The sequence below is a fragment of the Loxodonta africana genome, chromosome 1, assembly GCF_030014295.1.
Source record: "Loxodonta africana isolate mLoxAfr1 chromosome 1, mLoxAfr1.hap2, whole genome shotgun sequence".
NCBI classification, from domain to species: domain Eukaryota; kingdom Metazoa; phylum Chordata; class Mammalia; order Proboscidea; family Elephantidae; genus Loxodonta; species Loxodonta africana.
The window spans coordinates 208,074,760-208,093,763 of record NC_087342.1 but is presented as its reverse complement, the minus strand read 5'-3'; the positions used below and the strand labels follow the sequence as shown (position 1 = coordinate 208,093,763).

The 19,004-nt window shown below is 37.6% G+C and overlaps 1 long non-coding RNA gene across 1 annotated transcript in view; it reads right to left on the bottom strand.

Moving 5' to 3' along the window:
* The window catches only part of LOC135227274 (uncharacterized), a 29,750-nt gene that overhangs the window by 979 nt on the left and 9,767 nt on the right, over positions 1–19,004 (bottom strand). The gene's annotated exons all lie outside the window — the stretch shown is intronic.

Below are 19,004 nucleotides of genomic sequence, written 5' to 3'. Positions count from 1 at the left end.
AAGTCACTCCTAGGCTTCCTCAGATAACTGTTCAGAAGTAAGTTAGAAGGCAGAACTTCTGACAATGGTGGAGTAAAGAATTCAGTAAATTCTCCCCTCTTCCCTCTCCCAAAATATACAACTGAACAGAATTGTCAAAACAACCATTTAAGGACTTGGAAGTCAACCAAAAGCAAACAGCTCAACTCCAACTAAGTAGAAGGACTATCTTTAGCCTAGGTTGCTCCATCCCCTTACCTTGCTCAAATGTACGGAATAATACTACCAGAGCAGGGCTGGCCTTGAAAGCTAGGAACTTTGCTGCTGCTGGAGTAGACCAACTTGTTTTTGAAAAGAGGGAAGGAAAAATCCCAATTGCAGTGTTAATAAAAATAGCAAGTCAGTAAAGAAATGAGCAGGAAAGCCTACAGCCCTGCTAGCTGAGTTTTAGACATATATTTGGAAAGCAACAGACCTTCAGGCTAGACATAAATTTTACAGGAGATCCTGGAAATGAGAGAGTCATAGATGGACTAGGTAATTTCTCCATACACCTATGACTTAATCAGCATGCACATGCAGAGAGACCAATGGGAAAAAAAAATATCAAACCTGTTGCCGTCGAGTCGATTCCAACTCATAGTGACCCTATGGGACAGAATAGAACTCAAGAGGGCCCAATTCTACCACATATTCCTGGCTGACTGTGAGTCTTTGTGAACATACAGGAAATGCTTGAGAGAAACCAAGCTCTCCACACATTCCTGCCTAACAAAGAAGCTGTGCACACACGGGAAAGACCTGGGAAGGCCTAGCAAAAAGAAGAGTTGAGACAGTCTAGAAAACTGCCTCAATATTTAATGCACACACCAACCCACACAAAGATCTATCAGCAGATGGTAAAAGCCTTACTGGTGCAAAGTGTTCAAGCACAAATTTGGAACAATCATAGACTTACCTCTAAGTTATGCTCACATAAAACTAAACAGAATCATCAGTGGTTGCACATGGTGGGAGAAATTGATTCTGCAGTTAAAGTCCAGGCAATAAAAAAAATAAGTGAACAATAACAATAATCCTCAGGGGTAAAAATTCAGAACCAGAATTGCTCAAATATATTATGTAAAATGCCCAGTTTAGAAAAAAAAAATTTTTTTGACACATAAACAGAAAATCAACCCTAATGTAGGAAAAAAAAAAAATAGTGGAAACTAATTCTGTGTGGAGGCAGATATCAGATTTGATAGGCAAGATCACCATGCAAATATTATTAAAGAATTAAAGGAAAGTATGATGACAATGACTCAACAAATAATGAATTTCAAAGAAGAAATAGAAATTGTTATAAATAAATGAATAAACCAAAGACAGAAGAAGAATCAGTGAACTGGATGAAAGATCAATATAAATTATGTATTCTAGAGAACAGGGAGAAAAAGATTGCAGAAAATTTAACAGAACTTCAAAGACCTTCAGAGACCTACTGGGCAACATCAACATCAAAGAAGAGGAATTAAAGAAAACTACTTAAAGAAATAATGTCCACTAACTTCTCAAATTTGATTTAAAATATGACCCTACAGAGTAATTAGATTTACAAACTCCAGTTTAGATGTGCACAAAGAGATCCACACCTAAACATCATGGTCAAACTGTTGAAAGCCAGAGACAAAAACAGATCTTGAAAGCAGCATGAAAAATACAACTCTTCACATATGTGGAATAACAATTGACAGTTAACTTCTCATCAGAAACAATAGATTCCAGAAAGCAGTGAAATAAAATATTCTCGGTACTAAAAGAAAATTACAGTCACCCAAGGACATCATACTCAGCAAAACTTCCTTCAAAAACGAAGTCATTCCCATATAAACAAAGACCGAGAGAAATAAATGCTGCCAGACTTAACTTACTAGAAATTCTAAAGGAAGTCCATTAGGCTGAAAGGAAATGACACTAGATGGTAACTAGAATCCACAAGAAATGAAGAGTACCACAAATGGTAAATAGAAAAGAATCAATACATACCTTTTTTTTCTCATAATTTCTTTAAAAGATATTAACATTGTATAAAACAATAATTATAACATTCTATTTTGAATTTATAATCTACTTACATTTATATTTGAAAATAATTGCACAGAAAAGGATGAGGAAATAGAGCTTTATGAGAGCAAAGTTGTTATATTTTCTGAAATTAAGTCAGTATTAACCTGAAGTAGACTGTGATAAGTTAAAATGCATATTGTAATACTAACACAACCACTAAAAATTATTTGAAAGACATAGTTAAAAAATAAAAAGGGGAATTAAAGTAGAACACTCAAATATTTAATACAAAAGAACCTCTAAAGGAGGAATAAACAAAAATGATAAGAGACATAAAGAAAACAAGTGAACAAAAAACAAACATCCAATGTTAAAAATAACATTAATAATTACATTAATTACATTCACAAATGGATTAAACAATCTAAAATCCAGAGATTAGCAGACTGGATAGAAGAGCATGCTCCTGCAGAATCTAATCACTTAGCTCTGACACCCCATGCATTAATCCCTGTATACTAATCCTACTCCACTGTTGTATGAGGCGCATCTCTAACCTTCCCCCCCATAGTTCCAGCTTGGACATGTCTCTGCAATTTCTAGCATACTAGTACTGTGCCATATTGTTGTGAGCTGATTTCCTATGAGGCTTGCTATTTCCCCAAGCTTCACTCTAGAAATGAATGAAACAGATTCACTCAATTTTCAATCCTCCAAATCCCGTGAGTGGGAACATGGGAGGTGATACATTCCACTCCAAACATAAACACTCCTATTTCTAATCTTGGATTATCCTCTAAAATCTTTTCCTTACCTGGTCTTGGGAACTAAATTTTCTTGCAAATCTTTCTGTACTTAAAAGAGAGATTTATAACATCTTTGTACTTTAGTGCGGCTGGATTCTTTCTCCCTTGGGACAATAATCATCTTGAACTAATAGGGACAGAGACAGTCTGTGACAACAATGAAAGTATAAGAATTCATACCAAAATGGTTAAGAGCTTGGCTGCTAATCAAAAGGTCAGCAGTTCTAATCCACCAGCAGCTTCTTGGAAATTGTATGAGGCAGTTCTACTCTGTCGCCTTGAATCAGAATTGACTTGATGGCAATGGGTTTGGTCTGGGCTTTTTAAAACATTAGTGGGAATAACATATATTGTATGTAATTTATGGACATATGAGTATATTACAATGAACAATTTTAGTCTTATCCCAGCTTCCCTGAATTTTGATAATTAAGATTTAATGAGATATTTGAAGAAACCCCATGATGCCTAGTGATCAAGCAGGTCTTCAGATGGATACATTTAAAGATTGTCTTGGACTTGACAATATTCTTAATGGTATTACCGATTAACATTTTTACTTCCTAGCAGAATGAAGTTTAAAAAATGTTTACTATTGTTCTCTTTCCCGACATCCGTCTGAAGCACTATTGAATGCACCATATAGAATAAGCTTTTGAGATATAATGTAATGAAAACTATGTAAGTTTTGAAGGCAGATAAAAACCTGAGCCACAATCTTGGCTCTTCTGCTTAATGTCGATGGCAAAACAAATAACAGTTTCGACTTTGACTTCTTTAAAAACCAGATGCCATTGAGTTAAATTTGACTCATGGGGACTCCTTGCGCATCACAGTAGAACTGTTTCATAGGGTTTTCAATGACTGGTTTTGCCGAAGTAGATCACCAGGCTTGTCTTCTGATGTGCCTCTGTGTATACTCAAACCTCTAATCCGCACGTTAACCATTTGCACCACCCAGGGACTCCTTGGCTCCTTTAAGTGTCAGTTATTTATGTAAATGAGGAGGGGCTATTTTGAGGATTGAATGTATAATAAATGTGTATACAAGCCCCAAAACATAAAGCATTTTGCATATGTTAGTGTAATGGGGTAGATTTGTGAGAATACATTTAGCTCATCAATGAAAGAAATGAGGGCCAAATTGCAAAGCTGAAGGGGCAGGTGAAAAGTATAATACAATTATAGTGCATGTGTGTATAACAGAGAGCGAGTGAAGGAAAGAGAGAGAAGAAGGAGTGATAGCTTCGTTCTCCAACTTTATTCCAAAAGAGGAGGAGGGGGGGAAAAAAAAAAGAAAATAAGATAAAAGCAATCAGATGCTGTGTTTGTTTCTTTCTTCTTTCTTTCTCATGCTTTAGACCATCTCTGGATGAGCTGAAATGTCTTAGGAATGAAAACCTGACACACAACTGACAAAGTCAGAAACAGTAAAAGTTGAGCACGAAATCAAGGAACCGAGAGAGGCTGGATGGTAAAGAACATGGGTAATGGTTACACAGCAGGGGTGTACAGAAGTCATGTGGCTTAGCACAAAGTATGGTTGGGGCTGGGTTCTGCAGCTGTCCTTTACAAACTGTAGGAAACACCCGTTGGTAACAGGTGACTGTACATTTGGAAAGAATGGAGGAAAGAAAAAGCAGAGACAATGGTACATCAACTAATTTTCTCATCAACAAAAAAGCAGCAAAGTGGGGAGAATTGGAGATAATGTGTGCTAAGGGCCTAGCATATTAAAAAAAAAAAAAAAAAAAACCTGTTGCTGTCGAGTCGATTCTGACTCATAGCAACGCTATAAGTAGAGTAGAACTGCTCCATATGGTTTCCAAGGAGTGCCTGGTGGATTTGAACTGCCAAACTTTTGGCTAGCAGCTGTAGCTCTTAACTATTATACTATCATCATTTTCTAGCACATAGTAGGTACTAAATAAATCATCTCCATCTCAGTGTGCAAAAAATCTCCATCTCAGTGTGCAAAAAAAAAGTGTGTGTCTACCCATCATGTCAATCAAAATAAAAACCAAAACCAAATCCATTGCTGTCAAGTTGATTCTGACTTACAGTGAAAAATATTGGATAAAATAGTGATTTTAACAGTTTTCAGCTTTCATATACCATCTGTAGACATAATAGCTTTTATACTTTTACTATTGTTACCCAAATAAATTTCTTTGTGCTAAGAATTCTTTCAAAGGAGGAGAATGAGGGAGCATGAGGCTGTCCAAACTAACGGTCATCTTCTGCTTTATGACAGAATTCTGCCAAGTTACCTGAGAAATTCCTAAAATAATAACTTGTATTCCCACTACTGTAGAAATGGAAATATTTATTATTGTTATTATCACAACTATCATCACTATGGCTATTTTTCTGACTCTGCTGCCAGACCAATAGTTCCTAGGGGAATTTGGTGGCCTGAGTTTCATGCCCACACAGTTCGACCACTTTAAGCTTGGTTCATGTCCACACTGAGCTCACAGCCATTCACCACAGCAGCTACCTCCCCGGCTTCAGCATCTTGCTTAGCTGCATCGCCGTTTACTCAGTTTCCCGAGTTCAAAACCTTAGATTCATCATTTACTGATCCATCTCAGTCTCTCCTCTGTCTTCCCAGATATGGTCGAGACCTTATTCTTGATTATACTTGCGAAAGCCACCAGTTGCCATCCAGCCAGCTCTACCTCACGGCAGCCCCATGCGCATCAGAGAAGAACTGTGCTCCACAGGGTCTTCAATGGCTGATTTTTTGGAAATTGATCACCAGGCCTTTCTTCCAAAGCATCTCTGAGTGAACTCAAACCTTCAACCTTTTGGTTAATCATTTACACCATTCACGGACAAGCATCTTCTAAATTCGTTTCTCTGCTGCCTGACTGTTTTTACTGCCTTATTCAACTCCTGAATAAAATTAAAAAAAAAAAATTTTATGCTCTTAATGGTCTTTCTACTGCTAGCATTTAAGAAGGATGTTTTAGATTAATGAATCTTTTCACCAACAGTGTTATTTTTAAAAAAAAAAAAAAAAGTAATTAAAAACTTAAGAGCTAATCCGTAACATGGGAGATTCTGGGATACCGAAATAACAAGGAAACCTCTCAGTTTTAGAGAAATTTTAGGATAGCCTGAATTATACTTGCACTTACAAAGTAATTAGTCAATCCATTTACCATGCTCCCTTTGACTTTACACTTATCTTCAACATTTATCATATTTCAATATAAGTACTTGGCTTGCACACTAGTCTATATATTCTAAAAGGCAGCCACCATCTTATTCTGCTACGAGTCTGCTCAAGCACCTAGAACAGTGTGTAAACCCTTACATGCTCACTATAAATGGCAACTGAAGATACTGTCTTTCACAAAAGAAATAGATAGGAAAAGAATGGCACTCAATTGCTCCGATGTCAAGAAAATACATCAGTGTGGCACTAATCACAGTTTTGGGACTGAAGGCAATCTTTGATTGAAGAGAATCTCACAGGACAAGCAGTGAATGTACTTGCCAGAGCATACTAGAGCTTGCCTAATCTGACAAATGATATGGACAATATTTTCCTTACACACATCCCAAAAATGGAGAGAAGCAAAACATAATAACTGTGAAAGGAAAGATTCTAACACTAAAACCCACTGCCGTCGAGTCGATTCCGACTCATAGCGACCCTATAGGACAGAGTACAACTGCCCGAAAGAGTTTCCAAGGAGCGCCGGGCAGATTCGAACTATCGACATCTTGGTTAGCAGCCCTATCACTGAACCACTACGCCACCAGGGACTCTAACACTAAACACCCTTAAAAGTCTCATTTTAGCAAAAGCAGAAAAGGGGAGCGGTATCTCTTCACCTTACTGTTAATTTGAAGGGAAACTGTAGCAGACGCTGTTGGCGCCCTGCCCATCCACAGGAGCTCTCACACTCCAGAGCACATGAGCTGGCCTAGCAACTACCAGCACCTGCACTTCGCTGCCTGAGGCTTTCCCTGCCGACAAAGCCTCCTTTGCCCACCTGTGCAGCATTCTGGATATGTTTGTTTATGACTTCCCTTGGGAGTACCCCTCATCCAATGACTGAGAGGAGTTGGTGTATAAATACCCCAGCAACCTTATCCCTTGGGTAGAATAACTTGGAGGTATGTGCTCTATACTAGGTTTCAGGCTTTTTCCAGTGGGATTAAGCTCGAGTTGACCACAGAGGTAGATGACTTGATAATGTACACTTTACTAGCTGCTTTCTCTTAGTTGCCTTATTTTGACTTTCCAATACCAGTGTTTCCTTCTCCTCCCAAATAAATTAGTTGCACATGAGCCTATGTCTCAGACTCTGCTTCGGAGGCAACACAAACTGAGACTCTAATTGCACTCCCATCCCCCAGCCAAAAAAAAGAGAGCTGATGGGTAAATTAGAAACACTGAAAACTCTCGGATGAATTAATCTTTTAATTTAATTCAGTAAACCAATTACTGAGCATGGACTGTGTGCCAGGAACTATGCAAAGTGCTGTATGTACAAAGATGAATAACACAAACTCTGAGCTGAAAAAAACCACTAATTTCAAAAGTAGGCTATTACTAATTTTTTTTTTAAGTGCGATATTGAGGGAGCACATGCAGAAATAGCTACTAAGTACAGAATAGAGAGTATGTAAGCATGGCCATTGTGGAGGTGTGAAGTAATGGAAGACTTGCCAGAAGAAGAAATACTTGATCAAGCTCTACCAGGCAGAAGTGGAATGGGGAATACCAGGTAGGGGAACGTTATGCTCAAAACCACATGGTGTAGTCTCCTCAGTTACAAGGATTTGGGTAGGGATTCACAGAGGCTGGATGATATAGTGACTAACAGCATGAGCATTTCAAATCCTGGTTTTTCTACTTATTGCCTGGGTGACCCTGGGCAAAGTAAGTAATTTCTGTGTACCTCAATATGTCCAGCTATAAAACTAAGACGCCAAGATCCTACCTTCTTTTTTTTTTTTTTTTTTTGTCAATCATATGAGTTAACACAGGTAAAGAGTTTAGAAATGTAGCTGGCATGTAGAAAGTGCTGAACGAATGATAACTGTAATTTATTATTACGACAGACTAACACACAGAGAAAAAATGGGAGATAAAGCTAGAGGAGTAAACAGGAGACAAACCACATAGGGCCTTGTATCCTTATATTCCACGTTAATATTCTTTTATTCCTTCAGTTTGGGTTAGCAAACTACAACCCACTGACCAAATCCAGCCCACTATCTATTTTAATAAAAAAGTTGACTCGAACACAGCTTTACTTATTAGTTGGCATATCGTCTATGACCGTGTTCATGTGACAGTGGCACAGCTGAATAGTTCCAACAGACCAGGTGACCCACAGAGTCAATAGTATTTACTACATGTCCCTTTAAATAAATTTGCCAACCTCTGCTCTAGATGGAAGGGAATGGCACTTGGAAGGATGAGTCGTATGCGAGTAAAAACTACAGTTAGAATTAGGTGACCGTCCCAAAAGACAAAATAGACGAGGATGATAAAGCCAGATTTCATGAGCCTCAAAAGAGGCAGGGTGTAGTACGTGGATAAAAGAGCAATACACTGGGAGTGATAATAAAATGATGGAATAAAGTTTACAAATTTTCAGGCTATGGGATGTAACTAGCCTACAGACAAGTTTTTTGTTTGTTTTTGTTTTCCACAATGTTTAAATGTGTTAAATTAGTTGCCAATATTTAAAATAGAGACATATCACCAATAAAACCTGAATTTTTTACTTCTTTTGAAAAATTAGAAGATATTAGAAAAGTTTGCTTATAGTACGGAATGACAAACAGCTGCTCTAGCTCCAACCAAGGTAGCTGCCATAATTACAGGGGCATGTGCTTTCCGACATGTCAAATCCTCCACCATGTCACATTTCCAAATGGGTCAGCTTCATTCATGTCAATGACTTGCTTGTTCCCCATCAACATGTGAACTTGAGATGCCTAGGATTCAAGAGTGCTGCAACCTGCCACTTACAGCCACAAGAGGATGGAGTATGGAAGGAAGAGTCTTCTCTTAAAAGAACTATAATACAGTGGTCCTGAGTGACAGCCAGATTTTAGTAAGAACAGGTGAGGAGAGAGTACAATGTGAAGCTGTGGCACGGGGTCAATTTTTTTATGAAAGAATAGAGGTTTAAGGTGGCCGAGGAGAAAAATCTCACATGGAAAATTAAGGGGAAGAAAGTTCACTGCACGATAAAAATAATCAAATAAACATGGATTAGTAGTCAGAGTTGTATATATTTTGGTTGATGGATGAAGTTGATTTGGATGAGAGCCTTGGAAAGCACTGATGAGCCTCAAAGTTCCCACCTTCCTTGTAAAGTTGCTTTGGTGTCAGGAATAATTGCGGGTTGATTACTGTTAGTATAATTTTAAGTTTTGCCTTCCTAGATGCTGCCAGCCAATCAGCAGAAGTTAATTAGAACTACCCTTAAGCTAAATCAGTTTCGTGGTGAGTGCTCTGTCAGGAAAGCCCTAGTGAGGATTGCTAAATCGGTTGTCTATAGTTGCTCCTAATTCTAAGATCATATTTTTGTAATATCTTTAGAAACGAACAAAGAAAATGTCATTTAAAACTACAACTGCCTTAAAAAAAAAGTCTGTTTAATCCTAGGATCCTGCCCTTCCTTTCTTCTCCTTAAAAAAATAAATGTCCCTTTGGCTCATGGTGAGTTCCCGGGTGCTACAAATGGTTAATGTGCTCGAATGCTAACAGAATATTTGCAGGTTCGAGTTCACCCAAAGGCACCTTGGAAGAAAATTCTGGTGATCTGCTTCTTAATAATTAGTTATTGAAACCCTGAGGAGCACAGTTCTACTCTGGCACACGTGGGGTTGCCATCAATTGCAATGGACTTGATGGCAACTGGTGGTTGTGGTTGGTTCATGAGCACCTTGATGAACTTTGTACATGGAAAATCATTGTCCCTAAACAGCTGAAGATGTAGGTCTTCTCACCCTGCTATGTAAATGTATTCTGGTCCTTCATGCACCTTCCATAATTTTTCTCTTATTTTTTCCCAATTTTCTATCCTTTCTTCCCAGGGGGTCACTTATGCGTTAAGAGATGGGACTATAACGAAGGAGAAGATGTCAATAAAACCCTCAGCCCTTTCAGTTATCTATTATTATTTTTTTTGTCTAAATCAAAGAGAAGCATTTCCTTGGTCTTTCATAACTGAATATTTGCTCCTATTCTTCGATATTTGTCCCAGAAAATCCTATAAGTCATATTTTATCCTATTAGCTGTTAGAAATAGCCATCAGGGAATGCCACTACTCAGCCGTATCCGCCCAGGGACTGCAGTGGTGGAATCAACCTTGAATAGGAGGAAAAATCCAAGGCTCAGAAGCACTTAATAGGCAAAAATCTTACACTGTATGCTGGAAATGAAAAGATGTTTTAATACTTGCATTCTTGGTTGAATGTGACTCTTTATTCAGTATGAAATATTTTATAGTTTAGAAACAGAAGTTAAACTGAAGACAGGACAGATGCAGATACCTAGAGTGATAAAGTTTGGTTAATAAATTCATTTAAATTTCTTCTCCTGGGAATTGTCAATTCTGAACAGGCAGTACTTAGAGTAAGAGTTATAAATAGATATGAAAATCATAAACAATAGAAACCCTTGTTAAATTTAGAGAAAGATTATAAAATATTGCATATAGTGATATTTTCCCTTTATACGAAGAATCATTCTGATCAATGCCCTGGGAGAAAATCTACTTGGAAACGGATAAATAAGAATTTTGGAGACCATTTCAGAAGTTAACATCCACGACTCTCTTAAGTGTTTTATAAAGTTGATTTCCCACAACGTTTTAAGAAGGAAGGAGAAGATGAGACAGGAAATATAAGTCCCTAATGACTTATCTTTTGACCCACAAACTGAAAAAGAGGATGAGAAAACACAAAGTGGTGCTCGAAGTGAAATATCAGAGTCCAAACTTCTGCTAGAATTAGAAGTTTTTGACTTCATGGAAAAAGGAAGGCTGTGGGGTTATATTTAGTCTCCTTAAAGCCTAAGATCCCTAGGAATCTAGAATTTTGTTTACTTCCTTTTTTCCTCTTTTTCTTTCTTATTCCTTTTTTTTTTTTTTGTAAATAGACTCATAATCTTTTAAAATAATAATGTATATGTCTCTCCTTATCCTTTTCTAGGCGTAGGAAAAATGTCCCACTGATAAAGAATTGATACAATTCTTCCATTCTTTTAAAGTTTAAGGGAGTGTTCTCCTTAGGATATAAAGTTTGCTTTCTATATTGTGTAAGTCAAGTTAAAAAGTGGTTTTTGCTATGTGTGTTACTGCCTCTTAAATACAAGAAATTTAAGCAATCAAAACAACTACTTATTTTCTCCACTAGACACAGAGGTCAAGATCCAATGGTGTGTCACAATCTGTTGTGAGCTCTGTTGCAAGTAATTTGTTACTATTAATAGTTCAAAGTTTGCAAATAATTTACTTTTGTTTGTAAGTTAGAGAGAAGTCAAGGTTATCCTGAGATGTCACTCTCCTTCAACTGCATTTTGATATCCTCCTCTGAGTGGGAGAGGAGGGGAAGCTTGATAACTAGGATGCTACTGAGTGAATGTCATGCACTGTGGGTTTTCAAACGTAAAAAGGCGGAAGCCACTTCATCAGACTGAGGGCAGACAGCAAAATATCACCATAGACATTAAATACTAGATGCCATCTGAAAATTAAGCTGTAAAAGCCAGCAAGATGAATGTAACCAGAGAAATACAAAGTCATTCATAAGAGATTTACAAGCCAGAATCTTCTTCTTTTCTTTTTCTTTTTTTGGCATTTTTTTAGATAGTGGTAAAAATATGTATAAGTCAGTATTTGCCAATTCAACAATATTTTTACGTGTACAATTTAGTGACACCAATTACATTAAGCGTATTGTGCAACCATCACTACGTCTATTTCCAAATTTCCCATCACCATTAACAGGTACTCAGAGCTTCTTAAACAATGACTCCCCCCTTTTCTCCCCTCTCCCACACCTGGTAACTGCTAATAAACTGCGGTCTCTATACATTTGCCTATTCTAGGTAATAAAAATGGATCATACAGTTGTTACCCTTTTGTGATTGAATTTCCATATTTTTACACAAATAACGCTCACCTTCTACATTTGTTTGCCAACCGCTCCCTTCTCCTGTATTTTCGTAAGTACCGCTATGCTAATTTTTTAAAAAATTAGCATAGCGGTGCTTACGAAAATACCTCTCAGGAGGTGGGAGCAGGTACCAAAGTAGAAAAAAAAAAAAGTCACCTGTTATTTGTGTAAAAATATGGTACTTCTCTCAGAAAATGCTTTCAAGTTTCTTCCATGTTCTGGCATGTATCAGAACTTTGTTTCTCTTTATGGCTGAGTAACACGTATGTATATATATACCACATTTTGTTTATGCATTCATCTGTTGATGGGCATTTAGGTTGTTTCCACCTTTGGCTATTGTGAATAATGCTGCAGTGAATATTGGTAAACAGAGTCCCTGCTTTCAAGACACTTTGGTATATACCTAGGAGTGAAGTTGCTGTAGTATATGGAGTTCTAGCTGTAACTTTTTGGAGGAAGTCAGAATAATTTTTAACTGAAAAACTAAAAAAAAAAATGTGATCGTCAGAAATGAGGGACATGAGGGAAATGGAGGACAGTTTAATAGTGAGACGAATGTGTCAGAGTCAGAGAGACAAACTTGGACATTCCCTTCCTAGGGCAGACAGAGTAAGAAGGTGTGTGGGGCCACGGACTGAGAGCAATGCCAGTGCCTCTCTTGTGGGGATGAGTGCATCAGGCCCAAAGCAAGGGAAGCTTTAAATGGCTCAGTGTTCCTTGTTCTGAATGATACACTCAGAAAATGCCCTTCTGAGCCCGTTTTTTTTTTTTTTCTTTCCAAAGAATGCAAGTGTCTGGGTCTTTCGACATATTATTATTATAAAGTAAGAAATTATCATTCTGTTTATGTGAGCAACTGAAATATATTAATCATTTTATTCCAGGTCCGATGCTAGACAGTAGGTTTACAGAGATGTATTTAAGGAAGAATCCTCTCCTCATGGAACTTCCTTTGTCAGATTACTTGATATGAGTTTGCTCCTGAGAGGTTCATATACTTTTCATGTGTTCTAAAAATCATATTTAGGAGCCTACAAAATTGAGGACAAGGTTTGAATTGTGGTGAATCTATCACATTAGATAACATCATATGAGCCCTCAGGACAAACAACCAACTGACCTCGGCTGAAAAAAAATTAAAAAGAAAATCCTCATCTCACGTTCTCCTTGTGTTTATAACCAGTTTTAGTCATCATAGAAAGTCACTGTCACTGAGCTAAAAGTCAGATGGTGAGTCCACTACTTATTAACTTTAATAATTGTAAATAAGTTAGTTAACATCTTTGGGATTCCATTTTCTCACCTGTAAAATGAGGATAATAACTCTTCCTGACTAGTTCACACAGATGTGAGGATGCGGGGAGGGATGAGCAGAAGCAAGGAGCTGACACCTAGTCCACGACTTCGGTGTGTCAGGTACAGTGTTAGGTGATCTCCCTGCCTTCTCTCTCCCCTTTAACCCTCAGAGCAACCCTTCCTTTAGGTATTAATTGACACCTCCGTGTAGTGGTGGCTCTAGGATTTGAAAACCTGTTTGTCTCCAGAGCCCACGCTCTCATCACTTCACCCGCTGATAAAAAAACCAAAACCAAACCCAGTGCCGTCAAATTGATTCCGACTCATAGTGACCCTATAGGACAGAGTAGAACTGCCCCGTAGAGTTTCCAAGGAGTGCCTGGCGGATTCAAACTGCCGACCCTTTGGTTAGCAGACATAGCACTTAACCACTACATCACCAGGGTTTCCTGCTGATAAAATAGCACACCTGAAAACTGGAAAGTGTTCTGTGATGCTAGCTACTGCCATTATACAAGCCTCTGGCCTAAAAGTGAAAGTGATCCCCTAACACCTACAGTCTGCCTTTGCTCATGGCAGTTTGTCTACATGCAAAGTTGTTTACTTTTCTGCAAAAAATTCTTACCCAGGTTACTACTTCTCTGGGCAACAGTGACCTTGCCTTGCTATAAACTCTTCTGATGTATCTATGCCATTCCACTGTCTTGTACATTTAATATATATATATAACAAAGACCAAAAGGTGGTTGCTAAAAAAACGTTTTCTAACTTTATCTATTTCTAAGAGAAATATAAGCATTTATTCCCATCAATATTATATAAAAAAGACACATTCCATTTTTATAATCTTTTTCTCATATTGAAAATACCATAATACGAAGGAAATAAAAAGAATGTTATTGTTTGGATAAAACTAGTTGCTGTTTTTTATGTACCCCTCTGTTTATTCTATTTGAAATAACTGTATTTCTAAAATTTGAATTAAAAAAAAAGTGAGTGATGAGGAACTCTATCTGGTTATATACTTGTTTAAATATAATCCATAAAGAACACCTTTCTGTATCATTATATATTTTTTATTACATTATATATAATATGAAAATAGACCATGTGTGCACTAATTTGTTTCATATTTATTAATTTGTTTAGTGTTTGTTTTGTCAGTTCATTAATTGAACTCATTACCATAATGCCTTTGATGTCTGCTTCAAGTGCCAGCCCAAGACATTCAGCTGAGTTTCCATTTCTCTCTCACAAGATGACTCTGTTGTTTTTCTATACAGTCAAGGCATCTTTTTCTCTCTGAATTTTATACCCAATAGAGAAACATGTTCTTCCTTCCCACCCCTGTTCTTACTCTAAAACTCTTCTTCTACAAACAATTATCACTACATACATGTATGGAATAGAAATATTGGAAATGCTGTCTCCTATTTTTCTGGGATATCTACCTAAAAGTATTCTGGGAATAAACCAAGTGCTCCCAGAAAAAAAAAAAAAAAAAATCCAGCAGTCAAAACTAGTTTGGTTTCTCTTTTGATTTGACCAGGTTGGGGTTGTGTTTAATTTTTATTTGTGATTCCTTTTTTAAAAATTTATTCATTCAAGAAATATTTCCAGATTACCCAGATGTGCCAGGTTCTGCTTTGTGTGCTTGGGATGCAGGGAAAAGGAGTCAGAGAACTCTGCTCTATTTATACTCTATCAGGGAAGATAAAAAAAAAAAAAAAAAAGTAAAACATCACATAATAAGTTACAATGTGATCAATTTTATGGAAAAAAGTAAAAGTAGAGCAGAGTAAGAGAAGGACAGTTGGGATGAGGTGACATTATTTGGAACAGGTATAGTACATACTCATGGTGAAAAATTCAGTTTGTTTAGAATAGATAATGTTGTTGTTACTAGGTGCCATCGAGATGGTTTTGACTCATAGAGACCCTATGCACAACAGAACAAAACATTGCCCAGTTCTGAGCCAGCCTCATAATCGTTGCTATATTTGACCCCACTGTTGCAGCCACCGTGTCAATTCGTCTTGTTGAAGGTCTTCCTCTTTTTCATTGACCCTCTGCTTTACCAAGCATGATGTCTTTCCCCAGGGACTGATCCCTCCTGATAACATATTCACTGTACATGAGACATAGTCTCTCCATCCTTGCTTCTAAGGAGCATTCTGTTTGTACTTCTTCCAAGACAAATTTTTTCATTCTTCTGGCAGTCCATGGTCTATTCAAGATTCTTCACCAACACCGTAGCTCAAAGGCATCAATTCTTCTTTAGTCTTCCTCATTCATTGTCCAGCTTTCTCATGCATATGAAGTGACTGAAAATACCATGGCTTGGGTCAGGCATACCTTAGTCCTCAAGGTGACATCTTTGCTTTTGAATACTTTAAAGACGTCTTTCGCAGCAGATTTAGCCAATGCAATAAATCTTTTGATTTCTTGGCTGTTGCTTCCATGGATGTTGATTGTTGATCCAAGTAAAATAAAATCCTTGATAACTTCAGTATTTTCTCCATTTATCATAGTATTGTTTATTGGTCCAGTTGTGAGGATTTTTGTTTTCTTTATTTTGAGGTGTAATCTATACTGAATGTTGTGGTCTTTGATCTTCATCAGTAAGTGCTTCAAGTTCTCTTCACTTTCAGCAAGAAAGGTTGTTTCATCTGCATATCACAAGATATTAATGAGTCTGCCTCCAATCCTGATGCTGTATTCTTCTTCATATGGTCTAATTTCTCAGATTATTTGCAAAGCATACAGATTGAATAAATATGATAAAAAGGCACAACACTGAAATACACCTTTCCTAACTTTAAACCACACAGTATCCCCTTGTTCTTTTTGAACGACTGCCTCTTGATCTATGTACAGGTTCTTCATGATCACAATTAACTGTTCTGGAATTTCCATTCTTCCCAATGTGATCCATAATTTGTCATGATCTACACAGTAGAATGCCTTTGCATAGTCAATAAAACACAGGTAAACATCTTTCTGGTATTCTCTGCTTTCAGCCGAGATCTATTTGACATCAGCAATGATATCCCACATTCCATGGCCTCTTCTGAATCCAGCTTGAGTTTCTGGCAGTTCCCTGTCAATGTACTGGGGCAACCATTTTTGAAACCTCTTCAGCAAAATTTTACTTGCATGTAATATTAACAATATTGTTCAATAATTTCTGCATTTGGTTGGACACCTGTCTTTGGAATAGGCACAAACATGGATCTCTTCCAGTTGGTTGGCCATGTAGCTGTCTTTCAAATTTCTTGGCATAGACAAATGAGTATTTCCAGCATTGCATCCATTTGTTAAAACATATCAATTGATATTCCGTTAATTTCTGGCACCTTGTTTTTCACCAGTGGCTTTAGTGCAGCTTGGATTTCTTCCTTCGGTGCCATTGGTTCTTGATCCTGTGCTACCTCCTGAAATGGTTGAATGTCTAACAATTCTTCTTGTTACAGTGACTCTGTGTACTCTGTCCATCTTGTTTGATGCCTTCTGCATCATTGAATATTCTGCCTGTAGAATCCTTCAGTATTGAAACTTGAGGCTTGAATTCTTTCTTCAGTTCTTTCAACTTAAGAAATGCTGAGTATGCTCTTCCTTTTGGTGTTCTAACTCCATGACTTTGTAACATTTTATCTTCTCCAGCCACCCTTTGAAATCTTCTGTTCAGCTCTTTTACTTCATCATTTCTTCCATTCACTTTAGCTACCCTACATTCAAGAGCAAATTTCAGAGTCTCTCCTGACATCTATTTTGGTCATTTCTTTTTCTCTCTCTTTTTAATGACCTTTTGCTTTCTTCATGTATGATGACCTTGATCCCAGAACTCATCTGCTCTTCAATCATTAATGTTCAATGCATCAAATCTATTATTGAGATGGTGTCTAAATTCAGGAGAGATATATTCAACGTCATACTTTGGCTGTCATGAATTGTTTTAGTTTTCTTCAGCTTTAGCTGGCACTGGCAAATGAGTAATTGATAGGTTGTTCCACAGTAGGGTCCTGATCTTGTTCTGACTGATGACATTCATAATATTTTTACGACTTAGACAAGTGGTAAAGTTTGTTGTACTGTGGTGGCTTGAATGTTGCTGTGATGCTGAAAGCTATTCCACTGGTATTTCAAATACCAGCAGGGTCACCTATGGTGGATGGTTTTATCGGAGCTTCCAGACTAGGAAGAAGGACCAGGAGATGCACTTCTAAAAAAATTGGCCAGTGAAAACCTTATGAATAGCAGAATAGGTAAAAATATGTACATAATAAAAATTTTAATTGATGAGAAATATATGTAGTTAAGGGAAGTATCCCTCTCAGCCCTCTTCCCTCCACCCCAATCCTCCATTTCCCTCCCCACAGCAATCATTATCAGATTGTTATACGTTCTTCCAGAGTAAATCTGTGCATATAGAAGCCAACTATGGAAGTCTGTATCTATCTCTTGGAAAATACAATGAAAGCATACTATATACAGTCCTTCTTATGTTGCTAAAACATGTATGCATCTGTGTCTCTGTGTGTATGTGTCTTCTCCAACATACACCAACCAACTCTAAACAACCCCTCTGACACAAGCTATAAATGCAGTTCTTCTTCTGACCCTAACTGCCAGAGCTCACAAATTAAAGGGCACAGTCCCCCAAACTGCCAAGTCTGCCCCAGACTTCAGATGTCAGTCATAATCTCATGGGTCCGCAGACCTCCTTCACTTCTGATCTGCTGGCTACAAATTTAGAGGATCTCTCTACCCCTCGAGATGCAGCCATAAGCTTGGGGGTCCCTAGGATCCCCTTGCTTCTGACCTGCTAGCTACAAAATCAGGAGTTCCCACTACCCATCAGGGTTCAACAATTTACTAAATATCTCGTAGAACTCAGGAAACAGCTGTACTTAGGATTACAGTTTCATTATAATGAAGAGATACATAGGGCAAGTTCCAGGACAGTATGCATTATAGAGTTTCCCTGTTCCAGAGGATGTATTACCTTCCTGAACATTTATGTCTTTCACTAACCAAGAAGCTCATAGAGCTTCAGTGTCCAGAGTTTTTATAGAGGTTTAATGGTGTGGTGTAGGCATAATTGAATGAATCAGTGAACACATGGTTGAACTCAAATGTTTGCCCCCCCTTTCCTGAGTTCAGGCTGATATAAGATGGGGGATCTTTTGATATGGCCAGCCCCCACCCAAGATTCAGCTCTTTAGCATAACAAAGATTCCAGTCACTCAGGAAATTCCAAGGGTTTAGGACTTATTCATTTAGAAGCAAGGGTGCAGGCCACAATCTTTCGGAAAAGTTCATTGCACATCCTACACTTGCCTTTTCATTTAAGTATGTATTTTGGAGATTGTTCCATTTCAGCATCTGTACATGAGTCTCATTCTTCTTAATTCCTGTATAGTATTGCATTGTATAGATTTACCAAAATTTACTTAATCAATTCTGTATTTAATAAATGATATTTCTTTCACTTACATGATTTGCAATACGTATATCCTTCCTTCATTCCCCAAAATCAACCATATAATCTCTTCTAGCAAATACAATCCCCCCTTTTTTCCCTGAAGGCCTTGCTTCTAGAGCCTTCCTTTCTTTTGTTTCTGTCTGAACAGGTTGCTATCTAGGTCAATTACAAAGTCGGCCTGTGGGTTTGACTATGAGTCAGAATCGACTTGGCGGCACTGTCCTCT